The 11336-nt window shown below is 41.1% G+C and overlaps 1 protein-coding gene across 1 annotated transcript in view; it reads left to right on the top strand.

Annotated features, from left to right (window-relative positions):
- The first annotated feature begins 4884 nt into the window (after positions 1 to 4884).
- The window catches only part of LOC126334872 (oligodendrocyte transcription factor 1-like), a 46574-nt gene continuing 40122 nt past the window's right edge, over positions 4885 to 11336 (top strand). The window contains exon 1 of the mRNA XM_049997574.1: positions 4885 to 5487. The gene's annotated coding sequence lies outside the window, so the exon portion shown is untranslated. The remainder of the gene's footprint in view (positions 5488 to 11336) is intronic.

Raw genomic sequence — 11336 nt, 5'->3', positions numbered from 1 at the left:
AGCACGCGTGTCATTTCGGAAACATCGTGCACGTATTGGGCAACAGGGCAAATCCGTTATGGCTACTCATCTATGTATATGAGTGGAACATACAACTTTGATGATAGTGATAAATTACACTAGAGGCGATACTTGAATGATTCAGTAATGTGAAGTGATAAAGTGATATTTTGCACTATTTTCTGGCAGGCCGGAGTGGCCGAGCGGTTCTAGGCGCTACAGTTTGGAACCGCGCGACCGCTATGGTTTTAAGTTCTAGGGGACTGATGACCACAGCAGTTACGTCCCATAGTGCCCAGAGCCATTTGAACCATTTGAACTATTTTCTGAAAAGAATGACAGCCTATTCGAACTACTTCAAACGAAATCACGCAAAACCTAATCAGAAGATTGACCATCGAGTGGCAATGACTCCTAATTGGATGTTGACTACACAACGTTTCCGTTACGAATCTGAAATTACGAATTTTGACGTTCTATTGTAGCCTTGTAGGTCGGTAATACACAAACAAAGCTACTGGAAATGTTGCTTATAGTATTGTTGATGTGCTAGTTACATAACCTCGGACTCTACCTACTGTTGCCTTTAGTATTTTTGACAACACAGTGGAAATCGTTTGCAGCATGTGCTTTTGTGTATAATTTTATTCTTTTTCATCATTACGTAAATGGTTACTTGGTAGACGTAATTTATTAATGATTATTCTCTCTTTGTATCGATTAATTGTCTGAAGATGACTAGTAGCTTTTCAAAATCAGTTAGGACATTTCGAAATGCTTCTGATTGTGTCGTAGTGGCTTCGAATATTTTCTCCTTCCCGGAACCTTTTCCTTGGCAATTAAATAACGCCACGGGTGACATTCGACTTCTAGCCCTTTGCATGTTGACTGTGATTGTTACCTAACCTGCTAGTGAAAGAGCCACGTGACGTATTGTCCATATGTGTTCGCAGTGTCTTTTACTTTCCTACAATTTGAATTATGTGTGAAAGGGACATCACGTTGACTGGACTACTATAAAAGGAAATCGACATGGGCTGTTCCAGGAGAGCAAACATTTTCGACACGAACGTTTGAGAGAAGTTGCTCTATTTCAGTTACGTCTACACATTTCATCATGGACCTCGTAGTTCCCTAAAGTTATAGTCGGGCAGTGGACCATATCCCATACTTTAATAATGTAATCAGTTACGGTACTCATACTGAAATATGATTTCTGATTCTTTTTCGGCGATTTACGGAAACCATCCTGGATCACCAAGGGGAGATTAAAAAGTCTTGCGACCTTTGAACTGATTAGTTTCATTGCCGGAGATCTGGTGTGGTCATCTCTTCGGATGTACTTTTAGGTAGCTTCCAAGAGTTACTGCAGAAAAATAGCGGTATGATAAGCGAATAACGTCCCACAAGCAGGTATCGTGATGCTGTAGAAATTGATCATGTAACAATTATTCATACGGCACCAAAAGTAAAGATCAGCTAAATTCCAAGTTCAACAGAGTGACTGTTATTTGTATATGCAGACTGAGAAACATGGTTAGCAAATGAAACAAATAAATTATAGCTCGTCCTCTACAGGAAAACATAGGGGCAAGAATTGGTTCCATGAAAAAGTTAGTTCGTCTCTCTTGTAGTTCAAGCACAACTGCCACTTACCTTTTTTTTAGAGTTCATTGACATTCCTATGGAGTCTTTTCCATTCTTTAGTCTCCAGAATTTCACGTACACAGAGATAAAGATGAACACAAATGTTGTTTATGGTGAAAGAAGTAAGTTTTATTACAATTCTATATTGATCTTCACCTAATGGGTGATGAAGGTATGGGGTTGCTTGTCAAGATGAGCAAGAGGAAGATACAAACCTAGCCGTCCGTTACACCAGCCGTTCAGATATAAACGTCCAGGAAAACATTCATAAAAAACCAACAATATCTCGTAATAGACTACATCCAAAATACGACCAGAATACGGAAAGGACAACTTGCAAACGACATTCCTTGACCTCAACAATCCGGAAACATCCGCCCTGGGCACCAAGAGAAGTAGACTACACAGCGTGCTCTTAACTGCTTACGCTATGGAATTGGAGTACCGAAATGTAATCTCCAAAAGTTGGGATTTTCACTCATAGCTAGCAACAGTTATTGCGGATTAGAACAGACCACTCACTGCACGACCTGCTTCCGGAACTGACCCGCATCCAGCACCGAAGAACATTTTCTTGAGCAGCTCTAAATGCTCGTTTGGTCTTCCACGCACTCGCACTCAGATATTTTCTCTTTGAGATACTTGTTTTCGGTATTCAGTAATTACTTTTTTTATATTTCTTTGTTCTGATACTTCTAAAGGAATAATTAATAGTGGAGTCCTGTGAAGAGTGAGGCGCCAAAGCAAAGTTGACATGGCAGTCACACGAAAGGATAGTCGCTGCAGACCGCGGAGACGAACGAGCGGCACTGCCGTAGCCACTCCCAGTAACGTTTCCCTATGTTACCACATCGGCCCTTCTACTTACAGCCTAGCACAGGACCGCTCAGCACTAGTCCACGATCATCAACCCATCAACCAAGACGATTGCATTGTCTTCTAGTAGGCCAGCCGTGCGATATCATGTAGAAGACGATCGAAAGTTACTGTCAAATGTACACTGAGTGAGAGGCTTGTATTTGTCTGTATCAAGTGATACCTCAATGTTCAGAGACAGATGTAAATACTCGTAACATTCCTGTGGTAATGGATTGTGCGGTTAAGTAATTCATGTATGTTGTAATAAAGTGACTTAATCTTTTACGTGTTATAGTATCCACGCAGTCTCCTCTCAGAGCAAACCAAATTACTCACAGGTTTTCCGTACTTACCATAGGTCACTTCATGTGAATGGCAGAATATTTCAATGGTATCGTCAACATCGCGATGTCACAGCAAAGTCGACAGTGCCTGTTTATACCGTAAACATTGGGGACGTTTTGCTGTAAACCGCAGTGACGAATGGAAGGTGCTCCTGGAAACAAACCATCTCTCACGATTGTAGTTTCGTCAGGTCATAACAGTTTGTTTCAAAGAACCAAATGCCGTTTATTCTCCCACTATTTGTGTACATCGTGTCTGAAGTGTGTATAATAGGAGAACATGAACAACAGGATTCTTTTTTCTGCTCTTTCAGTAACCTATACCGCCGGCACCAGTGTACACCGCCAGAGACACATGTAACATTCTTGTGGTAATGGATTCTGCAGTTAAGTAATTCATGTATGTTGTAATAAAGTGACTTAATCTTTTACGTGTTATAGTATCCACGCAGTCTCCTCTCAGAGCAAACCAAATTACTCACAGGTTTTCCGTACTTACCATAGGTCACTTCATGTGACTGGCAGAATATTTCAATGGTATCGTCAACATCGAGATGTCACAGCAAAGTCGACAGTGCCTGTTTATACCGTAAACATTGGGGACGTTTTGCTGTAAACCGCAGTGACGAATGGAAGGTGCTCCTGGAAACAAACCATCTCTCACGATTGTAGTTTCGTCAGGTCATAACAGTTTGTTTCAAAGAACCAGATGCCGTTTATTCTCCCACTATTTGTGTACATGGTGTCTGAAGTGTGTATAATAGGAGAACATGAACAACAGGATTCTTTTTTCTGCTCTTTCAGTAGCCTATACCGCCGGCACCAGTGTACGCCGCCAGAGACACATGTAACATTCTTGTGGTAATGGATTCTGCAGTTAAGTAATTCATGTATGTTGTAATAAAGTGACTTAATCTTTTACGTGTTATAGTATCCACGCAGTCTCCTCTCAGAGCAAACCAAATTACTCACAGGTTTTCCGTACTTACCATAGGTCACTTCATGTGACTGGCAGAATATTTCAATGGTATCGTCAACATCGAGATGTCACAGCAAAGTCGACAGTGCCTGTTTATACCGTAAACATTGGGGACGTTTTGCTGTAAACCGCAGTGACGAATGGAAGGTGCTCCTGGAAACAAACCATCTCTCACGATTGTAGTTTCGTCAGGTCATAACAGTTTGTTTCAAAGAACCAGATGCCGTTTATTCTCCCACTATTTGTGTACATGGTGTCTGAAGTGTGTATAATAGGAGAACATGAACAACAGGATTCTTTTTTCTGCTCTTTCAGTAGCCTATACCGCCGGCACCAGTGTACGCCGCCAGAGACACATGTAACATTCTTGTGGTAATGGATTCTGCAGTTAAGTAATTCATGTATGTTGTAATAAAGTGACTTAATCTTTTACGTGTTATAGTATCCACGCAGTCTCCTCTCAGAGCAAACCAAATTACTCACAGGTTTTCCGTACTTACCATATATCACTTCATGTGACTGGCAGAATGTTTCAATGGTATCGTCAAGATCGCGATGTCACAGCAAAGTCGACAGTGCCTGTTTATACCGTAAAACATTGGGGACGTTTTGCTGGAAACCGCAGTGACGAATGGAAGGTGCTCCTGGAAACAAACCATCTCTCACGATTGTAGTTTCGTCAGGTCATAACAGTTTGTTTCAAAGAACCAGATGCCGTTTATTCTCCCACTATTTGTGTACATGAAGTGTGTATAATAGGAGAACATGAACAGTAGGCTTCCTTTTTCTGCTCTTTCAGTAGCCTATACCGCCGGCACCAGTGTACGCCGCCAGAGACACGTGAAACGAGTGGAGCGCAAGCACGCCTCCGGCGCGTGCAGCGCGAGCGCACGCCTACTGCGGCCCGCCTCTCCGGACTGCCAGCGGAGCGGCGAGGCGCGGCGCGGTGCGGCGCTGCGGTGCAGAGTGGGGGACCGGCTCCAGATCCCGCTGGATGCTGCGCGCGTGCCGCCGCCGCCCCGTCTCCAGCCAGCCTCCAGTCCAGTCAGTGTCGATGCGGTAGGCGCCGCGGGAACGTTGCGCGCTGGCCGGTCTACGCGAGGGCGTGACTCAGGACGCGTCGTGTCAAACTTCGGTGAACAGGCACCAACAACGAGCGCGGCAGTGCAGACTTTGACGCATGGCCAAGACACAAACATTTCCGTCGCTCTTTTTACTGATTTCAGTATCGGTCTTATGAGTAACTAAAGCCGCGTAGTATTCTGCGTGTGAATAACAATGACGCGTAAAGTATTGAAAATTATCGAGAAAATACATATGTACATATGGTGAACTACCACAAAAATTATTCTGATCGCGTCTCAGAGCCAGATATAGGTTTGCACCGATATTTCCCCGCACACGTTCCGCCAGCACGCTTTATTGACAAATGTAACAGCAACAGGTGTGAAAATTATTGAAGACTTCCTATCGTCCTGAAGTGTCGAAGACATTGATTGCCCATACATTCATAGCTCGACCGTGAGACTTAATTTTCATTGATTTGTTTATTTGTATTGTGCAAGACATCCCTGGCTGAATCGACGTGGCGAATGTCCAAGAGAGGAGTGCAGTATTTTCCCGACGCAGTTCCAGCTTTCACACAGATAACAGGATAAGGTACTATATCCATAAATGATTAAATTATTATCAATTATTGTTAGTGTTATTTGTATACCGTAGGTTGTAAACTTTAGGAACAGTTCATCTGTACATTGGTTCTGCGCAGAAATCTATTTCTCCTGAGGTTCTATGTAGAAAACGGACGAGGTTTTTGCGCTTTCAGTGTGTATTCTTTCACTGTCCATACTATTGTCATTCTAAATTGCTAGGCAATTACCTTCATTTGGAACCTGAAAGTATTTAAAACTACTGCTTCTGCGACTGGATGTAATACGTTACGTTGAACACACGCCAGCAACAGCTTCCTGGTTTGGAGACTTCAATGCGTGACAGAGACAGGAACACTTACCAAATTCCAGTGACCTTTAGTAGATTTCAAATGAGAAATTGCCGTTCTATAGAGAACTGCATATGACTGACAGACATATATCGTAACTTAAAAGGAATACAACATTTAGTTCCCCTAACGTTGTGAAGAAATGCAGCTAATCGATAGCAAATGACGGACTGTCAAATCGCAGTGCAACAACTGTGTGTTGTTATTTCTGAGGCTGTCAGTGGGGAAAACAGTCAGATGTGAACTGGGTAATTGCTCTTTCAAATTAACATATATTTTCCGGATGAACGACCACGAGCAGCAACGATGTTGAAAATTTCGCGCAGGTTAACCTGATGCTACGCTGCATACGGGACTCGGTCATGCCGCTACCGGTACTGTGCCCCACCGCTGCCGCCGTCGGCAAACGCCGCGCCCTGTATCGTATACCGTGCCTAACAATAACGTTATGTGTGCCTCAGTCACTTTCAGTGCATCTGGAGAGATCCCAAAAGTAGGTCGAAATGTCGATTTCGGAGCTATGTTTTGTTTTGGTGTTGTCACTTATTATACTACTGTTCAGCCTTTCTAGTGACCGTACTCTTACCATTTTTGCAAAACGTTTCGCTGTAGTAACGAACATTGATGATATCTTCAGTAAGTCATTTCTCTAGTAAGTATGGAATCCGTAGTTAATACTTGTTATAATTTAAACTGCTGTGTTACAGTCTTAATTTATATTCTTATGGATATTCTGCACGATTATAATTTTTCCTAGTGGGTAATGATGTACTATACTATTAGAAAATACGCAACACCTGAGACATAGACTCCGTAGCTGTACATGCACTGTAGGCTTGTGATAACTATTGAAATACTGTATTAAATCAAGATTAAGAAAAGTGTAGAGACTCGATATAAATATATGCGGATTACCATAGACACTAAATCGCACAGAAGACGTACAGCACTATTTTTAACATTCACGTAATGTCCCCGAGCTTGTTTCATAGGTACGCTGCAACCACTTTGACACCATGACAGCTGGAAATACTTACATCTACTGCTTTTCACCATAACAGTAGTCTGCCACATCACAACACGTAGGTATTTATCTTTTACTTATTGTATGGTGTCGTCAGTTCTCTTACTGCACAAAATACACTTTCCAGATACATTCGTCATATATTTTGAATTATATTCTTCACACGTTCAACTGAACTGTGAGAAAAGTCCGAACTTCCACTCTAATGCAGTACGCGTATCGCAAGTAGGTTACTATTCTGCACGGTTGCTTCAACATTGTACATGCTGTTGCAGTCTTATTATCAGATTTCCTTCTTTTTTTCTTTCCTAATCAGCGCCATCTAGATACTGGAGCTTCCCCTAACTCCAACGAATCGTCACTTAATTGGCTACTACGATTGCCTGTCTACGCAAAATCCATTAAACCGACATGGTGATTTCATGCACATTTAATGTCATACGTCAACCATGCACCACACGCATTCAAACGGTAATACTGTTTAGTAGTTGCAGGGCTAAAGAAGCAATTTCTGGCTTACTATAATCTGCAGCAGTGAAATATTATTACAGACTTTTTTCATCAATACTACTCTACTTGCTTGTTTCGCCGGACGATGTGGCCGAGCGATTCTAGGCGCTTCAGTCCGGAACCGCGTGACTGCTACGGTTGCAGGTTCGAATCCTGCCTCGGGCATGGATGTGTGTGATGTCCTTAGGTTAGTTAGGTTTAAGTAGTTCTAAGTTCTAGGGGCCTGATGACCTCAGACGTTAAGTCCCATCAGAGCCATTTGAACCATTTTTGTTACTGTTTCACGTAACGTGTTCAGAAGAGGCTCCCAGTCGGACGTCAGGCTGGTGGGAAATGTATACATGTCCCACCAGACTAACGCTCGACTTGGTCTTGTGTGACAGTTGTTGTAGTTCCAGTATATCCAGTATATTCAGTATATTCCATTCGACACTGAGTAATTAAGTCTGCTTTACGCCAATGAAGGGGAAACGATGCTAGCAATTAGTGTCAAAGACTGTCCATCTGTTTCTCTAAAAGATTCAACTGGATGCAGTGGGAAAAAAAAGATGCCTAAAATTTCAGTGAGTATCTTACTACCAAAAATATGTAGGAAGTAGTAGCTAGTCGACCAAGGCTAAATGTATGGGAAAAACCTTAGAAACTGCCAGACGATCCTGAGATTAGTAGTGTGACTGTCCACCCAGTATCATACAATACAATACAATATCTGTCGTTTACCACGTACTCATCGAATGAAAGTATTACATTATCAGGTGTTTTGCACAGAGTTTCTTTCGTTTCGTTCCATGCGTTCCTTCGACTTTTGTAGTTTCTGCTGATCATGGAGTTAGTACATTATATACGTTCCCTTTTGCCTCATTATAACGACGCCAGCGAGGAACAGTGTCTTCGAAAGACCTGCGCACCACGTAACTTATCAGCATTGGCTCCCCCCTGTTCCTGTGGTTTTGAACTCTGTCTTTGAGGCTACTGTGAGGCAAGAGCGCTATCCTGCTGCGATGGATGCAGGGAGCAGTCTAAAAGCGAAATACACCTACACTTCTGTGTTGGAAAACAGTACTGAAATAATTCTATTGGTCTGCAAACCAGTCTTATTCCATTGACTGATTTTAAGTATAAACTTCGGATTTGATAGTTTATTGAAAGGAGATTCGTGTACATGAGAAAGCTCTCAACTATGAGCAAAGCTACATTAATAAAGGTATATGCTGTTACTAAGTTAACAAATTTATTTCGGAGACAAAATAACTGCCTCTAACATTAGTCGTTTACAAAAACAAGAACGTTTTTACAACCGAAACATAATATGTAAAGATGATAACTTCTAAATGGTATCCATATAAAGAATCAACGATTTTCTTTTTATCTACACAGAAAATACACTACTTTAGTAGTTCCACTTAAGCCTAAATGTAATGACAAACTGATCGCCAAGTTCGCTAACATCTTCCATCTTCTTTTCTACAATCTTGCAATGTTTGAAATACAATCCATTACTTAAGTAAGTTTGCACTAGCTACGGAATTATTAAGATACTAGCGCGTTCGCATTGTAAAAACGAAACGAGAAAATGACCGAATTACTTCTTACAAAAGCGCATAAGTTACTGACAGTTCTTTCCTTTTTCTCTTTCCTTTGAGTCATCAGTCTTCTGACTGGTTTGATGGAGCTGACCACGAATTCTTGTGGCAAAATCTTCATCTCAGAGTATTGCCTGCAACTTCCTCTTCCCACTATTGAATTAGTGAAATCGGAAATAATTTATTATTAGCTCTTATTAAAGTAGAAAATAATACGAAATCGTACCAGTCCATCTCAGAAAATACGCAGTGTCACAGATTCGTTATGAATAATCTGTATTTTTCTGTATATGCGAAAAAGATGTGGTAAAAATAGTACATATGAAGACACCGGAAAGTGGAAAGCCTGTAACAACTAGATGAACAGTCTCAATTACTTCCGACCAACATTTTATGGAAAACATTTGCTCAGGCAGTGTGACGACGCATTATAAAAAGTAACTGCGAGCATTTGACGACTCTCGTTGATTTCATTGCAAAATCATTTGATAACCTTTTATGAATAATACATGTCCGTCATATTTTGCACCAATTACCTTGATACTCAGTTACATTGCGTTTCGTACTCTTGAAAAGTTTCATATTTTGGAGGCAGACTGAATTAGTAGGACGTTGAGTATTCACTTTCACTGCAACGCTGCAAACTTATAACTAGGTTATTGGAATAAAAAATAAATTTAATTCATATTTTTCTTGCTCTTAACGTACTCGTATATTGCTCTAGAATTGTTTTTAATCACTATGGCATATAATTTATATATTAATAGTTGTATTTTATGGGGATAGAGAAGATCTTCTTGGCAACCGGATACATGGTACGTGCTGTTATCTACTGTCAGTGTGTCAGTCTGTCTGTATGTCTTTTGAGTGCAGATTTGATGATTCGGGAAGGGTACACAGCAGTCTCACTTTACGTTTTGACAAAGGAGTTTCCACATTGTACCAGCAAATAATGTTGTATCCTTAGACTAAGCTAAGATAAGTACCAGAAAATTATTTTCCTTCTTGTGGTAACGGAACCTTGTCTTACGCTGAAACATTTGGAGATTAAATTCAAGTTATTGTAAAGTTTGATGGGATGATAATTTTATTACCTTCATTACACACCTTCCGGAAAAATGAAATGTCCCAGCCTCAGTAAAACACATCGAAATATTCTCATTTAATACTGAAAATACAATTTTATATTGCCATAATTAATCTCCGTTTTTCTTCTAAATATTCTGAGATAATTTGGATAGTGTATCTCTTATGGGAAGGGCTCGTATATTTTATCGCCGGCCGCTGTGGCCGAGCGGTTCTAGGCACTTCAATCCGGAACTTCGAGACCACTAAGGTAGCAGGTTAGAATCCTGCCTCGGGCATGGATGTATATGATATCCTTAGGTTAGTTAGATGTAAGTACCTCTAAGTTCAAGGGACTGATTACCTCAGATATTAGGTACCATAGTGCTCTGAGCTATTTGAACCATTTCTGTTTTATCGAAACTACACAGTTATGACAGATCGTATCTATAGCGTCTGTATTCTTCGCTCATCACATATCAGCTCTTCTTCGCCGTTAAGATTAACCTATGTGAGTGGCAGTTTCGTGTCTTAAGAAGAACGCAGAAAAATTGAATCCTCCTGTATTTTTTTGTTGCCGTATTTTGTTTTTCTGCCCTAGCTCACTAGAGAACTCAAATACTGGGCTTTCTACGGTATAATGAGCATCACTCTGCAGTTTGTCTCCTTACTTTTTAGTCCAACTCTTTAGATCTATATCTGCATCAATAAGACAAAGTACGGTGCGTGACAGAGGGTACCCGGTACCCTACTAGTCATTTCCATTCCTGTTCTCTTCGCAAATAGAGCCAAAGAAAAACGACTGTCTATATGCCACAGAATGAGCCCTAATTTATCCCATCTTATCTTCGTGGTCCTTACGCGCTATTTATTTTGACGGGAGTAGAAACGTTCGGTAGTCAGCTTCAAATGCCGGCCCTCTGAATTTTCTCAATAATTTTTCTCGAAAAGAATGTTGTCTTCCCTCTAGGGAAACCTATTTGAGTTCCCGAAGCCTCTCTGTAACACTTGCGTGTTGTTCGAACCCAACTTCAATTCGACCTGGTACGGATCCCAAACATTCTAGCAACACTCAAGAACAGGTGGCACCAGCGTCCTATGTGTGTTCTCCTTTACAGGTGAACCAGTGTTTCTAGAAATTCTACCAATAAACCGAAGATGACCATTCGCCTTCCCTGCTGCAGTTCTCACATGCTCATCTCATTTCATATTGCTTTATAACGGTACGCCGAGATATTAAAACAACTTGACTCTGTCAAGTAGGACACTAGCAATACTGTCTCCGAACATTAAAGGTTATTTCTTCCTACTCATCGGCATTAACTTA

The sequence above is a fragment of the Schistocerca gregaria genome, chromosome 1, assembly GCF_023897955.1.
Source record: "Schistocerca gregaria isolate iqSchGreg1 chromosome 1, iqSchGreg1.2, whole genome shotgun sequence".
Taxonomy (NCBI): Eukaryota; Metazoa; Arthropoda; class Insecta; order Orthoptera; family Acrididae; genus Schistocerca; species Schistocerca gregaria.
The sequence above is the reverse complement of the archived record's forward strand: the minus strand, read 5'-3'. Positions and strand labels throughout refer to the sequence as shown.